The sequence below is a fragment of the Lemur catta genome, chromosome 8 (genome assembly GCF_020740605.2).
Source record: "Lemur catta isolate mLemCat1 chromosome 8, mLemCat1.pri, whole genome shotgun sequence".
NCBI classification, from domain to species: domain Eukaryota; kingdom Metazoa; phylum Chordata; class Mammalia; order Primates; family Lemuridae; genus Lemur; species Lemur catta.
In genome coordinates this window covers 841,842-857,460 of record NC_059135.1, presented here as the reverse complement: position 1 = coordinate 857,460, position 15,619 = coordinate 841,842, and the positions used below count along the sequence as shown (strand labels likewise).

The window sequence follows — 15,619 nt, the reverse complement described above, 5'->3', positions numbered from 1 at the left end:
CAGCCACAGTCCACACCGCCAGCTCCCACACACAGTCCACACCGCCAGCTCCCACACACAGCCACAGTCCACACCGCCAGCTCCTACACACGGTCCACACCGCCAGCTCCCACACACAGCCACAGTCCACACCGCCAGCTCCCACACACAGCCACAGTCCACACCGCCAGCTCCCACACATTCCACACCGCCAGCTCCCACACATTCCACACCGCCAGCTCCCACACATTGCACACTGCCAGCTCCCACAGTCCACACTGCCAGCTCCCACACACAGTCCACACCGCCAGCTCCCACACAGTCCACAGTCCACACCGCCAGCTCCCACACATTCCACACCGCCAGCTCCCACACAGTCCACAGTCCACACCGCCAGCTCCCACACACAGTCCACACCGCCAGCTCCCACACATTCCACACCGCCAGCTCCCACACACAGTCCACACTGCCAGCTCCCACACACAGCCACAGTCCACACTGCCAGCTCCCACACACAGTCCACAGTCCACACTGCCAGCTCCCACACAGTCCACACTGCCAACTCCCACAGTCCACACTGCCAGCTCCCACACAGTCCACAGTCCACACTGCCAGCTCCCACACAGTCCACAGTCCACACTGCCAGCTCCCACACACAGCCACGCACCTACTGGCACCACCTGGACAAAGAATGCCAGAGGGCCAAGTAATGTAATAAAAAGTGGGTTTTTATGTAATTTTGTGACATAATAAGGCCTCTTCTCAAGTTCGAGAAAATTCTTAAAGAGAAGCAAGACCCAAATTCAGATAATCCTGAATAAACATAATTCACATTTAAAAAAAAAGATTACAACAGAGGGGACATGGATGACGACCGAGGGGCGCAGGTCTACAACTGCTCACGGGAGGCCACAGGGACATCCCTGAGAGCCACGAGGAACATGGGACGCAACATGGAGACCAGGGACACACCCTCGCGCTCCCAGGCCCCACATAGCCCAGGGACGGCAGGGACACTCACCAGCAAAATGGTCAGTAGCCAGAAAGTCCGTCCTGGTCCTGGGGCCGCCTGTCAGCCGCCAGCTTTTGCTGTGGTGGGAAAGGAAGGGCCGGGGGAGGGGAAACCAGAGCAAAGTTACTCATCTACATTTCACAACCCAGGTCTTTTTACCTCCCAACAGCACAAATACTCGGGAAAGTTTCTTGGGGAGGGGAGGAGGAATCTCTGCTCTTAAAACACATCACAATAAGCCTGAACCAGCTACAACTTTCAGAGGACAACTTGTTCAGGGACCTGAGGAGGTGATCCCTTGAGTGCCAAACCCTTTAAATTTAATCATTTGATGTAAAATCCTCCCCAAATTGATGGTGTTCTCTTTCTTGCATGGCTGAGAGTACATGCGGTACACCTCCCCTGTACCCCATGTACCCTCTGGGCTGCTGGGCCAGAGGACGGGCTGTGAAGCCGGGCTCTGGGGTTCTTGAGCTTCTCGGGGCGACCAGGAGCTGCTATCTTTAAGAGCGCTCTGTAATTTTAAGGTTACGCTGTTCGTCTTGCTGTCATCCTGTGAAAGTCCTTCGGTTCCTTCTAATCCACTGGGGATTTAGAAACCAGGTCATAAAATCGCAGGATTGGAAGGAACCTTCAAAGGCTGGCTGGGGAGGACCAAGAGCTACTCTGCAGAGTAAGTGGGTGTGAGTCATTTCTGCCTCGGGGGACTTCTAGAGAGGTGAGGCCACTGGCAGGCTACCTGCCACTGTACGCAGCCACAAGTGCTCTTAGACTGCGAAAAGGTGGACTTTCTGACGGGGTGAGGCTGGAGTCTAACGTGGGAGAAGCAGTAACAGCAACAGGAATGTCCTCCTCACTGGAGACTCACACCCAGCAACCTTGCCCGAAAGACACGAGGTCAGGAGTTGAGAGGGTAGTTCACGGCAGTGGGGGGTGCAGCACATTGCAAGGGTCTCACCCTCCCAGCAGAGAACATGGACCAGTGGCAGTTCAGGATTACAAACCTGATCAAGACTTTTTAAAAACTCTAAATACAGAGCTGAGTCACGTAGGAAAACTGCTCCAAGCCAGAGGCCAGAGCCACTCTGGGGCCCCAGACACAGAGATGTACCCCAAAACTGAAGGGGGCAAGGTGGGACAAACTGATCCGAAATATTTAAGAAAACGTCTCTGTTAAATCAAAGTGTCACGGTAGTACAATCCCAAGTTGGCAAATGCTCCTTGAGATTCTAAGTATCTGGCCAGTCTGGGGCAAGATGGGGTGCCCCAGGCTGAGACGCCCCCACAGGCGCTTGCCTCTGCATCCTTGTACCCCCTTCCCCCCCTCGGCACCCCCACTCTGGGCTGCCTGCCCTCCCGGCTTGGCTCCACCTCCCACCTGAGGTGGTCCCAGCTCCACTGTCCTTTCTGAAACCCAGACACACACTCCAGCATCAAGCCACGTTCATGCACGCGAGCTCAACCACACCCATGCCTCTGTCCTGCCCTCCCACTGACCAGTCGCCCTGCTTGCCAGGACGGGGCAAACTGTCAGTGCCCAGTGACAGCCACGCCACAAGCCTGGGAAATGCAGTCACTGCCCACGGCAGCTCCCACTAACTGCAGCGCAGAGCCGTGACAGGCCGATCCCCACTCTGAGCTGAGTGCCAGTCTCCTGGGACACCCATTAACCTTTCAGAAGTCAAGTCCGACCAGCCCTCGTGCTGAAAGAAGCCTCAGCAAAAATGCACCTGCTCCCAGGGAGCAGCCCCCCAAGCGCCCCACATGCGCACAGTGGACCTCCAGACTGGTCTGACAGGATATACTGGGTCCCTGGCCTCCAGATTGCACATGGATCACAACCAGACACATTTAACATCCAGGGTTTTGGTGTATCAAGCAAGACAGCTTTTCTTCTAAACAACTCAAAACCTGTTTTTAAAGAAATCTATTTTAAACACATACTTGATGACCCATGTGTAAACTCAGACCTAACTCCCACCTGAGACTCTAGGGTGGGTATTACAAAAGGCTAGACTCACCCCTCTTTCTGTGACCCCAAGCCAGTGATGCCCGGCCCAGCCATCCACCTGCCTGTGGCCTAACAAGGCAGCACCTACGAAGCCGTCCCCCAAAGCTCCTGCCCAGGCCCCGAGCGCTGCCTTCACAGACGACACCCACAAGGTCCCATCCTGCTCCTTCTGGCGCCGTCCACGGCCACGCAGCAGCGGTCAGGGCGGTGTGCTCCCCACCCGGCTCCTCCCGACGCTGTCCCAAGTTCCCTGGGGACCCCAGGCAGGCCCAGTTATCAAAGAACAGAGGCCACACATGTGGTTTCTTGGAATCTGGCTCCAATAATATTGCTCAAGTCAGGACTGAAAGAGACCTTAGACATTACTCTAATTCAGTTTTTGGAGACCAGCAGGGACAGGAAATTTGTGGCCTTCTGAGTGAGCCTGGGTCCCCCTCTGCACGGCTACGAACCTTCTGCCTTCAGCTATGATGAAATCTCCAACTTCTTCTCCCCTTCTGGCCACAGAGAACATGACTCCTCTCCTACAACACTCCTGGGGCAGGTGCAGTCCTTCCTCCTGACTCCCTCAGCTCCCCCCATGCGGCCCCCAGTCCCTTCAACATTTCTGGTTGCCCTCAACCACGTTCCCCACGGGAAACTCGGATCAATCACCATTCAGGTCCACCCAATGCAAACCTCAAGCTACTCTAAACCTGAACTTTAAATTTTGTTTCCCAGAGTGTAAACGTCCACAGCAAAACAGTCACATCTCAAAATATAATTCTGCAGGAAACCGAACTAGAACTAAAAGTAAAGGGACAAGGTAGAAGCCCAGACCCTCTTCCACCCCAAGAGGCTGGAGCACCCCGGTCCCCGCAAGAGACGGAAGTCATGACAGCTGTGCCCTGCGTTTGAAACCCGCTAACAAACAGGCAGCAACACAAAAGGCTTTAAGTAAAAGATTCTACTTTCCTGCTTCTAAGCAAGACAGCGTTTAAGTGGATTCCCTCGCGGCACGTCTGCCAGCCACCCATGCAAGGGGCACGGAGCCCGACAGACGCGTCGGTGAACTTCAGCCCCAGCTCCTGGGACCCCGAGTGCGTCCCCTGCCGGGCGGAGCCGGGCCGGGGTGTCAAAGCCTCCAGCTGGCAGCAGGACTTCGCCTCCCCAAAATTAAAATCGCTTGCTTTTACCCCCAGGGAAGCCTCGCAAGGGACTTTTTCCAAGTTGCTCAAGATCACAAACCAAACTTGAGAACATAAACCAGGACCCCGCCGTGCCCGCGGCCTGCGCCCAGCCCGGAGCCGGACGTCCCGCACGGCCAGATGCCACCTCAGCAGGCCTCCCCTCCCCCGCACGGCCGCGGGCGGGACCGGCTTAAAGGGACAGGGCCGCTCGGCCTGGCCGTGCACCGAAGCCGGAGCCGGTATTTTCCGTAATGCGGGTTCCCGCGGCCCGGCCCTCCCGCGGCCCCGCCGAGCCGGGGCAGGTGGACGTGGCGGTGCCGCGTGGCGCCCGCCCGGCCCGCGCCGCGGGGGCGAAGACCCCGGCCCGCCCGCCCAGGACGCGGCCCCCAGCCCCGCCCCGCGGTCGGCGCGTCCGAGCGGGGGAGGGGCGCCCTGGGGGAGGGGCGGGCCCGCCGACGCCCCCGGCCCGGCTCGGGTCGGCCGCCCCTCCCCCACCGCGACGGCCGCGGACCGCGAGGCCCGGGCGCCCCCGCCCCGCCCGGCGGGAAGCGGCGCTCGGACGCGGGACTCGAGAAAGTTTCTCCACTTCTGGGGCCGGCGCGGCCCATGCGCAGTGGTGACACGTAGCCGTCCCCTCCCCCTCGGGGACCGCACGGCCGGGCCGCCCGCCGGCGCCGGGACGAGGGTCGCCCCCGCCCGCAGCCCACCCGCCGCCCCGCGCCGCCCCGCGCCGTCCCGCCCCGTCCCGCGCTCACTCGCGGCCGCCGCGCGGGAGGAGACGGAGCGGCCGAGCGGAGGGAGGAGGCGCCGGCGGCCGCCCGGCCTATATAGGGCGGCGGCTCCAATCCCGCCGGGACACGTCACCGCCCCGCCCCGGCCCGCTCGGGCTCCGCTCGCGGGGGCGGGAAGTCGCCCGCGCCCGCCCCCGCCGTGACGGCGCGAGCCGGCGGTGACAGCCTGGCCAGCGCAGGTGTCGCCCGCCCAGGTGTCGCCGGCCCAGGTGCCGCCCCGCCAGGCAGAGCAGAACGAAACCCCGAAGGGCCCCGCACTGCGCGGCTGGAGGCGTCCCGGGCCCAGGCAGGAGGCGACCGGCGGTGTCGGCTGCTGCTGCTCGGAGAGGGGGCAGCGGGGCCGGACGGGGATGGGGTGCGCTCCCCCGGCGACACCGAGCGGAGAGGTGACACCGAGCCGAGAGACAGAGGCCCACCGTGGCCGTTCAGCGCGAGGACGTGCGTTAGGGTCGCGCACTGGACAAAAGCAAGCGGCCAGACTTGGTTGTTTGCAGGCAACAGCGAGAAGGTCCTCACCAACTGGAGGAGGGGTGACAGGCCTGAAGGGCACAGCCGCTCCTGCCGGCCCCTCACTGAGGACAGGGCAGTGCGATGTCCTGGACAGGCAGGCGGGGCGGCCAGCAGGCCCGTGTGCACGCAAGGTCGGGGAGGCCCCCAGCCTCCGGGACATCCCACAGAAGGCAGAGAAAACCTGCTGCCTGAAGCAGAGAACCAAGGCCCTTGCCGTCAAAGCAGCGCTCTAAGTCACCAGGACGGTAAGTGGGCAGGTGGGACCTCCTGAGACTTGGAAGAGCCTCTTTAGGCACGAGGGAAACTCTTCAGAGCCCTCTGTGTCTCCCTGTGTTTGCAGGTAAGTCTTCCCACGGGAATCGACCAACCCGCAACCAGAACCGCGTTTTCTGCTGTTTTGTTTGCCAGGGTTCAGCACTGAGAGGAAGATGAGGAGAGGAGGGCTGGGGATTCAGTACCCCAACAGGCCACTGTCAAGGACCTCCCGGTGACACTAGGAAGTCAACACAGTTACGAAGTTGGCACAGTACCTAGTGCACTGGAGACCTTACAGAGCTGGTTAAAAAACATACAATTAGCAAAAAATATTGTAAAATCGAATGTTAAATTTGTGCTGCAAACCATCCCACAGTGTCTCTGTGCTGACAATCATGACCAGCTGTTCTTTCCAGCGAACTTTAGGACTTCCGTGACCAGACAGCGTGTGGGCTCCAGGGCTGCCTGCCTCCCAAGTGGAACAGCAGTCTGTGACATTTAGGTTTTCAGCCCTTGAGGGGACAGAGAGTAGTAGTTCAGGCCTGCTCAACGTAAAAGGTTAGAATAGAGACATTCTCCAACCCTACAAAGTCATGATCCCCAAAAGGGCTATACCCCGAACAGAAGGTAGGTATCCCCCGCCACAAAACAAGAACCCCAACAAAGAAAAGCCCACTAGCATAGCGAGACTACAGGATGCTTTCCCTGACTGCCCCGAGCTGGGAGGTAGGAGGTAGGAGCATCTCTTGACAATGGACTGATACTCTACAAGGGGTTGGGCTCAAATCTCTACAATGCCATTGGTGCAGGAACCCATAGCTGAAACTGAGAAATTAACAAAACAGAAAGCAAACCCATTCAGGAAAGAATAAATCTCATACCGGACTAACAAGGATACCCCCAGATCAACCCATGCTGCAGAGAGGCTAAAAAGTCTAAAGTTCAAAAAGGCTGAAATAGGAGCAGACTCAAGAACCTCAGATAACACAATTGTAAGACTGGGACTAAAAAGCATAAATTATAAAGATATAAGATATAAAAAAATCAAGAGATAGAACAAATGAAAGAGGGTTAAGAACCACGGATTAGAGGATGAGAAATTCCAACATATGTCTCACAGGAGTTCTAAAAAAAGAAAATATAAAGCACAAAAGAAATACTGGAAAAATGGCTGAGAAAATTCTGGGATTTAAAGATACAACATTCCCTCCTCTCCACGAAAAGACAGAACAAGTGGCTAGCAGGATAATTTAAATTCATCCACACCAAAACTTACTTCAGTGAAATCTCAGAGCACCAAAGACAAAAGCAGAACGTAAAAGCAACTAGAGAAAAAAGAAAGGTTCCCATGAAAAGCACCGTGGGACTGAGGGCAGACTGCTTACGATCAACAATATACCGGAGGATAATGCATTAACACCTATAAATTATGCTGAAGGAAATTACTGTCAACCTAGAATTCTTTATCTCATTGACCAATGAGAATAAAACAGATGCACCCAGACAGAGCTCAAGCAACTACAATCAATAGGTCACTGCTGAAAAAGACCTGAAAGAAGGAATATTGATAAAGAAACCACTAATCTAGATACAATGAACCAAGCATTGACCCTATACTAATAACAACAATAAAATTAGGAGGGAATGAAAATGTAAGAATTAAAACACTTGGAGGCAATAATGTAAGGTGGGAGGGAGATTAAAGTTACAATATTCCAGGATCCTCATTGTGTGAGGAGTGGCTACAGGTAATTAACTTCAGCCCTTGTTGACAATGAACGCTAAAAATTTAAAGTTTTTAACTTTCAAGCCAAACTCTCATTCAAATGGAAATTGTTGGCAATGTTCTAGATCCTAGATTAAGTGATATATTCAGAGGTACTCATTACAATATATATTATTACTTACCAGTTACATTATATTGTATTACTAATTACCAAAGAAAAGAGAGGAAATAAGAAAACAGAATAGAAGACATGAGAAATAAAAGAGAAGCAATGAAAAGGTAAATAAAACACAAAATACAGTAAGAGAAATAAATTCAAATATCTCAGTAATCTAAGTGTTAAGAGACTGAACTGGCCAATTATGAAATCAGCTACAAGCTACTTAACAGTCCTAAACCACAAGGACATGCAGGTTGAAAATAAAGGGATGGAGAAGTACCCCTGGCAAACGCTAACCACATGTAAGCCAGCTGGCGGTGTTACCTTCAGGTACCACAGCCTGTATGAGAAGAATCGTGAGAACAAAGAAGGTCAAGAATAAAAAATTCCATCAACTCTGATTACACATATCTAATAACACAGCTAAAACATGTAAAGTAAAAACCGAAGGGTATTAGGAGAAGTCGATAAATATATATCAAGACTAAAGGGAGAGACTTTTGCAGGACTGTGTCTCAGAGGTAAAAATAAAAAACACAAATAAAAAATAACAGGGGCGACTGATCCTTGGTAACACAGGCTGAGACCCGGCTGGGCACAGCGGTGCACACCTGTGACCCAGCTACTCGGAGGATCACTCGAGACCAGCCTGGGCAAGATAGTAAGACGGTATTTAAAAACCAAAAGGACAGAAGATTCAAACAACATAATTAATAAACCCACTATATTGATTGACACTCTTTTCCCCAATCATACATTCAAAAAACTGGCCAAGAGGTAAGTAAAACAAACAAACAAAAAAACCCAAAAACACACCTCAATAAATAGTAAAGAATAAAATCATAACAACATTCTCTGACCACACCTCAATTTTAAAATTTGCTTCTAAATAACTCATGAGACAAAGAAGAAATGTGAAAATATTTAGAACTGAGCAATAAAGCAGTTATACATTCAAACATGGAATGAAGCCAGAGTATATTCGTTAAGAGGAAAAAGTAAAAGTTAATAAGCCAATTTATCTACTGCTGAAACTAGAAAAACAAAGAATATACCTTCAAAAAACTAGAAGGAAATAAAGGAAACTAATGACATAAAAGACATGTACTAGAAAGGATAAACAAAACCTATAGCCAAATCTTTAAAAAGACCAGGTAGATCTCTGGCAACCATGATCAATGAAAAAAGAGAAAAGGCATAAAAAGGCAATATTAAGAATTAAAGGGGGATCAAAAACTACACCTATAAGACACTTGGAAAAATATAAAACTTCTATTAAAGAAAGTATTGTTGAAAATTTGAAAACAGATGAAATGGGCAATTTCTAGAAAAATGTTACCCAAACTGAGTTAGAAATGGAAAGTTCGAATAACCAATCCTCTGCAATCTTAAAAAAAAAAAAAAAAAAAAAAAACCCCAAAAAAACCCCCGTGTGTGTGTGTGTGTGTGTGTCTACATATATATACAAAAATCACAACAAAAAGGCAAAAGGAAGGCCCAAATGCTTTTGTAAGGAAGTCAAGAGACTATCTCCAATACACAAAGCTAGGAAACTTTGATACATTCCAGACAAGGCTAACAGGATAAAGGAATGTGTGACTCCTACCTAGGTACATAAAAGCAAACCGATTCAGAAATATAAAAATAAATATCATGATAAAGTCATGTTTATGTCAGCCCTATGAGGTGGTATAACATTGGAAAAATAAATAAAAGTAACTTACCATATCATCAACACCAAGGGCAAAAATAATTTACTCCTCTCAAAAGATGCCAATAAAGAATCTGATATAATTAACCTATTCCTGATAACAGCTAGGAATACAAGCACAGTTCCCAAACTAGATGGTGGGTGCCCACCAGAACCCCGCCGTGGGACATTCACACTGGAGCCCGGAAGACGGGGTGCGCCTGCGCTGCATCTATCTCAGCTCACACGAGATCCTCGCTAGGACAGCACAGCGGAAGAAGGTCTAAGGACTGGAAATGAATCAAAGCTGCCAGCTTCACAGCCAACACAACCATGCAGGTAGAAAGCCCAGGAGAATCTGCGGACACACTATTAAAACTCATTACAAAGTTCAGTAAGTTTCCTGGAAACAAAATCAACACACAAAAATAATCATGTTCCAAAACACCAGCAACAAACTGAGAAATCCAAAAGGAAAAGAATATGATTTATAGAGAATATTACAAAAACCCCTGTCAAAATACAGAAATGACCTAAATAAATGGAGACAGGCCATGTTCATCTAAAGGAGGACAATCATAAAGACTGATCCTCCCCCACACTAGAAATCAAGGTAAATGCAACTTAAATCTCAAAAGGTGTGTGCATGTTAATTTGAAAACCAGATTTTATGCAATTTTTATTTATACAAGATTTCTATGGATTGTAAAACATTGACTTGTAAAACAATATTTACATACACAATTTTTAAAATATTTCCATACATAATTATATTTATGTAACAAAATTTATACACAAGATCAAGGATGAAGAACAGCCAAGACAACACTGAGGACGACAAGGTGCAACTGCAAAGATGTGGAATCAACCCAAGTGCCCATCAATTCGTGAGGGCGTCAACAAAATGTGGTGTGTGTATACTGTGGAACACTACTCAGCCACGAAGAAGGATGAATTAAGGCCTTTTGCAACAATCTGGATGGAACTGGAGACTATTATCCTAAGTGAAAGTATCTTAGGAATGGAAAAACACAAGATGTACTTGCTATGAAATTGGAACTAACCATGAGCATACATGTGGCACAGAGGGAAGTAAAACTCAGTGGAAATCAAGTAGCAGGGAGGGGGGAGAGGATGGGCAAAAACCTACCTAGCAGGTACAGCGAACACTATCCAGGTGATGGGCATGCTTACAACCCTGACTCAAGCATAACAAAAGTGATTCATGTAACCAAAAACATTTGTACCCCTGTAATATTTTGACATAAAAAAATCTATATAATAAATTCAAATATCTAAAAAAAAAAACCCAAAAAATAAACAAGTACAAAAACCAAGGTGGAGGAGGACTTGCCCTCCCCACTATCAAGATTTTACAGCCCCAGTAATTCAGACAGTGTGGTGCTGGTGCAGGGACAGACACAGAAAACAAAGGGACAGAAAAGAGGTTCCCATATGGACATCAAGGTACACATGTCACCTGCAGCAGACAGGGCCTGGTGGACCAGCAGGGCGAGACAGACTATGCAATCAAGGGCTTTGGGAAAACTGGCGATCTACAGGAGAGAAAAACAACGTCCTTACTTCATACCACTCGCAAGGCCTAATTTTTTATTAGTATTATTATTATTTCAGAAGATTACGGGGGTAGAAACATTTTGGTTACATGATTTGCCTTTGTGCAGTCTGAGTCAAAGTTATCTATGTGCCTATCAACAAGATACTGTATCCATTAGGTATGAATTTACCCATCTTCTCCTCCCCACGACCATAGCACAAGGTCTGCTAAGCCTTAAGATGGAAATATTCCATGTGAGAACAATCTCAATTCTAGATATACACTTTAGGAAAGATCTCTCCCATGTGAGCAAAAGGAAACATGTACAAGAAATGTTTCACGCATCACAGTGTTGCTAATAATAGCCAACAACTTCAACAACCTAACTGTCAATGGACAAACGTGGGTAACGGAGGTGTACAGTCGATGCTGCCTATCCTCCCCTTGCTTTAGCAGACTGCGTGACAGGAACTCGCCGGTGTGAGGCCATGCCGACTGGGCAGGAGCAGCCGTGGACAGCGGTCACCTCCAGGGCTGTGGGACGGCGACTGGGAGGCACTCGGGCCCCTGCTCAGCAGCAAGACAGTCCTGCAGGAGGCAGCAGTAAGGGCGGGCGAACTGAGCAGTCATGCTCCCATACTGAGAGTGGTGGTCAGGTCAGGCCAGAGAAATGTTTTTACCCCTCTTGACGACTGAAAATCTTAAATTACATAATATATGTGGCTCGTGTTATATTTTTCTAAGTATAACCCCTTTTTAAGATTAAGCTTATTTATACTTGGCCTTGTAGCATATTCTAATAACAAATGTAGCAAAACTAGGTTCTTTTCTTTGGCTCAGATATAATATTTATTACTGTATGTATACTCAACTCGGAGGCCTAAATTAAAGTGGCACAAATTGAGATTGAGAGAGAAACAAACAGCCGCAGTCCAGGGCCTCCCGGGGTACCCCCTTGTTCTTTCTCCACTAACTATTTCTGTCAGTTTCACTTCTTTTCAGGAAGTAACAGGAAGGGTAACTTAGTATTTTCTTCAATGACACTGTTACTCTTCCTTAGATTCATGTATTTCTAGGTAATGTAAAAATATGTAACTTATGTTTTAGCTAAGTCACTACAGACACGTGTAATGAGAATAAACTGTATAAAGAACACAAAACCTGTTGCCAGGAAATCTGTGATCAGAATATTGCTTGAAAAAAAGTAAACAATTAAATTAAAAAAAGAATCGCTTGATACGATTTGAGCCACCTTGGTTAGTCGTTTCAGCTCTCAACTTTTACATTTCACATTTATAAACTTTGGGGGCCTTTTCTTCAAGTTGTCGAAAAGATAAGGGAGAAAACACCTAAAAAGAACCTGCCCGATAGTAGGTATGTCGCTGGGCACGTAATTCCACTAAATGAACACATTTAATGGAGTGCTCTATTACATTAAATTTACAAATACTGAAATAATCAACTCATATTTGTACAGCTGAGTAAGGAATAATATTTACTTAGAGTCTAGTTCAAGAACATGTACCAGATTAATATCCCATAAAACTTTTTTTAAAAAAAGAGGATGAGCAGCCAGGCACCCCCGTAATCCCAGCACTTTGAGAGGACAATGCAAGGCAGGGAGGATCACGTGAGCCCAGGAGTTCAAGGCTGCAATGAGCTATGATCACGACACTGCACTCCAGCCTGGGTGACAGAGTGAGTGAGACCCTCTCTCTTAAAAAAAAAAAAAGATGGGACAAGTGTTTTTAGGTTCATTTCCACAGAGATGACAGACTACTCTCTCTCAAACTGTGCTGACCACATGCAGCTAGTCTGCATCGATGTGCAGTGCATCTGAAACACAGAACAGATTTTGAAGACTGAGTACAAAAAAACACAACGTAAAATACCTTATCAGTAATTTTTATATTGATTACATGAATAAGATGATAATATTTTAGATTGGGTGAAACTAAACATATTATTAAAATTAATTTTGCTTTTCTTTTTTTATATTTTTAAGGTAGATATTTGAAAATTTTAAATCATATATGTGGTTTATACTTTTAATTTGAATAGCAGTTCTCCAGAGTGACCATATTTTCAAACCAAAACTGAACTATAACCTGACAAAGGACTTTTTTTCTTATTAGTAAACTTTATATAAGAGTCTTAAAGGGAAAAAGAATCTCAAAAGCTTTATTACAAATCTTTTATGTATAATGAGTAAATTCAGATTAGGGGAGAAATACAACATTGGTATTCACCTCTGTCTTGAAAGCTCCTCCTCCACCACAAACAGGGGTGTGGCCGCCCATAGCTCCTGGGGACACGGAGCAGGCTGAGTTTACACCATTTCTCCTGGACGCCAACCCATCAAAAAAAATGGGCCAAAGATACAAACAGACCTTTCATACCAATGCAGGAAACATTTATTTAATTTATATAAAAAATGCAAAAGAAAAGTAGGATGAGATTTCACATTTCTGTCAGTTTGGCAAAAATAAAGTTTGATGACTGGCAGAAAAGGTGTGGGCAGACTGGTGTGGCTCGAGGGACTGGCATGATCTCTTTAGAGAACATATGTATTTGATTACATATTGAAATTTAAACTATATTCTTTGACCCAGCACCTCCTACTGCTTAGAAGTCCTCACATATGTGCCCAAAGATACAAGCACACTTCATTTTATTGTGCTTGGCTTTATTGCGTGCCACAGATGTGGGGTTTTTGGTACATGTTTAAGGTTTTTGACAACCCTGTGTCAAGCAAGTCTATTGGCACCATTTTTCCAACAGTACGTATTTACTTTGTGTCTCTGTGTCACAAAAATGGTGCCAATTTTGGTAATTTCTGTAATATTTCAACTTTTCGTCATTATACCTGTTATGGTGACCTGAGCTCAGTGGTCTCTGATGTGACCGTGGCCTACTGCTGTGGGGGGGCCAAGGCTGCGGCCACGCAGGTCAGAGAGCTCGGCCTGCGGAGATCGTGGGCTCCGACTGCTCCAGCCGCCGGGTCGCCCCTGTCTCTCTCCTCCTCCCTGGGCCTCCCCACTCCCTGAGACACAATATCCAAATCAGGCCAATTAATAACCCTACAAAGGCCTCTAAGTGTTCAAGTGAAAGGAAGAGTCCCATGTCTCTCACTTTAAGTCAAAAGCTAGAAATGATTAAACTTAGTGAGGAAAGCACATTATTATAAAAGCTGAGCCAGGCAGAAAGCTGGGCTTCTTGTGTCAAACAGTCAGCCAAGTTGTGAATGCAAAAGAAAAGTTCTTGAAGGAAATTAGAAGTGCTACTCCAGTGAACACACAAATGATAAGAAAGCAAAATAGCCTTTTTGCTGTTATGGGGAAAGTTTTAGTGGTCTGGATAAAAGATCAAACTAGTCACAACACTCCCTTAAGCCAAAGCTTAATCCAGAGCCAGGCTCTAACTGTTCAATTTTATGAAGGCTGAGAGACATAAGGAAGCTGCAGAAGAAAAGTCGGAAGCCAGCACAGGCTGGCTCATGAGGTTTAAGGAAAGAGGTGTCTCCATAACATGAAAGTACAAGGTGCAGCAGTAGGTGCTGATGGAGAAGCTGTGGCAGGTTAACCGCAAGGTCTAGCTGATCACTGATGAAGGTGGCTGTCATAAAAAACATAGTTTCGATGTAGACATAACAGCCTTCTATTAGAAGATGCCATCTAGGACTTTCACAGCTACAGAGAAGTCAATGGCCTTAAAGCTCCAAGGGACAGGCTGACTCTTGCTAGAGGCCAACGCAGCTGGGGGACTTGAAGTTAAAGGCAATGCCCATTTACCATTCTGAGAATCCTAGGGCCCGTGTGAATGACGCCAAGTCGACTGTGCCTGTGCTCTATACGTGGAAGAAAGCCTGGACGACAGCATGGTTTACTGAATATTTTAAGCCCACTGTTGAGACCTATTGCTCTGGAAAAAAGATTCCTTTCAAAATACTGCTGCTCATTAACAATGTATTGGGTCACCCAAGAGCTCTGATGGAAATGTACAAGGAGATTAATGCTTGTTTTCATGCTAACACAAGGATCAAGGAATAATCCTGACTTTGAAGTTGTATTTAAGAAACACACTTTGTAAAGCTATAGCTGCCATACATAGGGATTCCTCTGACGCATCTGGGCAAAGTAAATTAAAAATCTTCTAAAAAGGAGTCACCATTCTAGGTACCATTAAGAACATGATCCATGGGAGGAGGGCACAACAGCAACACTAACAGGAGTCTGGAAGGAGGTGATTCCAACCCTCATGGACGGCTTCCAGGGTGCAACACTTCAGGGGAGGAATTATGAGTAACTGCAGATGTGGTGGAAATACCAAGAGAACTAGGATTAGAAGTGGACCCTTAAAACAGGAACTCAAAGTACTGTAAAAAGTTCTTTTTTAATTTAAAAAAATTAAAAAGTGGATCCCAAAGATGTGACTGAATTGCTGCAATCAATGATCAAGCTTTATGGGTGAGTAAAGAAGGTGGTTTCTTGAGATACAGATTACTCCTGTGAACACCGCTGAAAGGACAAGAGAAGATTCGGAATGTCACATCACCTTAGCTGACAAAGCAGTGGCAGGGTCTGAGAGGACTGACTCCAACTGTAAAAGAAGTTCTATGGTGGGCAGAACTCTACTAAACAGCATTGCATGCTGTTTACAGAGAAATCTTTCATTAAAGGAAAAGTCCATGAACGCAGCGAACTTCACTGCTGTCTTATTTTCAGAAATTGCCACAGCCACCCCAACCTTCAGCAGACG

The 15,619-nt window shown here is 47.6% G+C and overlaps 1 protein-coding gene across 5 annotated transcripts in view; it reads right to left on the bottom strand.

Moving 5' to 3' along the window:
* Positions 1-15,619, bottom strand: part of LOC123643943 (high density lipoprotein binding protein) — a 70,521-nt gene that overhangs the window by 31,680 nt on the left and 23,222 nt on the right. For 2 of the 5 annotated variants that reach the window (XM_045559884.1, XM_045559885.1), the window contains exon 2: positions 1,001-1,068. The gene's annotated coding sequence lies outside the window, so the exon portion shown is untranslated. Of the gene's footprint in view, positions 1-1,000; positions 1,069-1,408; positions 1,427-1,995; positions 2,014-4,926; positions 4,983-15,619 lie in introns of those variants that run through there. The other 3 variants (XM_045559886.1, XM_045559887.1, XM_045559888.1) reach the window with 3 other exon arrangements.